Raw genomic sequence first — 802 nt, forward strand, 5'->3', positions numbered from 1 at the left:
TGCTTGTATTAATAATTGGTTTTAGTATGTAAGTCTCTCTGGACGAGGGCTTCAGCTAATTGACAAAAATGTAACATTTTATCTAATTTGCCATAGGCTTATCCTTTTATTTTGCATATTACATTATTAGCATAAATGGCTTTAATGTTAACAACAAAGTAAAGTAATAAACAATGTTCTTTAACCAGCTTCCTGATGGAATGTGATTGAATTGTTAAAACAGTGTCATTTACGGTTGGACACACACAGAAAGCAGAACAGTACTGAGAGGGCACACCCAAATGAATGCATGAGCACACACACAAGTCTGAAGTTCCCTTCTTACAACCTCTGAGAAAGATGCAAACATGGATTCAAAGGTCAAAATAGTTTATAACGGAGGAAACCATCTTGTCCATGAGAGTCTCAGCTTTCAATAGAGTGGTTCTAATAGTTTATAATGGAGGAAACCATCGTGTTCTTTAGAGAGTCTCAGCTTTCAATAGAGTGGTTCTAATAGTTTATAATGGAGGAAACTATCGTGTTCTTTAGAGAGTCTCAGCTTTCAATATAGTGGTTCTAATAGTTTATAATGTATGAAACCATTGTGTTCTTTAGAGAGTCTCAGCTTTCAATAGAGTGGTTCTAATAGTTTATAATGGAGGAAACCATCTTGTCCATGAGAGTCTCAGCTTTCAATAGAGTGGTTCTAATAGTTTATAATGGAGGAAACTATCGTGTTCTTTAGAGAGTCTCAGCTTTCAATAGAGTGGTTCTAATAGTTTATAATGGAGGAAACTATCGTGTTCTTTAGAGAGTCTCA

General features: G+C 35.2%; 1 protein-coding gene across 1 annotated transcript in view; it reads left to right on the top strand.

Moving 5' to 3' along the window:
• Nucleotides 1-188, top strand: part of LOC139403158 (CD209 antigen-like) — a 6824-nt gene extending 6636 nt beyond the window's left edge. Inside the window, exon 6 of the mRNA XM_071146861.1 lies at nt 1-188. This exon is cut by the window's left edge and continues 2883 nt beyond it. The gene's annotated coding sequence lies outside the window, so the exon portion shown is untranslated.
• Nucleotides 189-802: the final 614 nt, after the last annotated feature.

This window comes from Oncorhynchus clarkii, unplaced genomic scaffold (assembly GCF_045791955.1).
Source record: "Oncorhynchus clarkii lewisi isolate Uvic-CL-2024 unplaced genomic scaffold, UVic_Ocla_1.0 unplaced_contig_7924_pilon_pilon, whole genome shotgun sequence".
Lineage (NCBI taxonomy): Eukaryota > Metazoa > Chordata > Actinopteri > Salmoniformes > Salmonidae > Oncorhynchus > Oncorhynchus clarkii.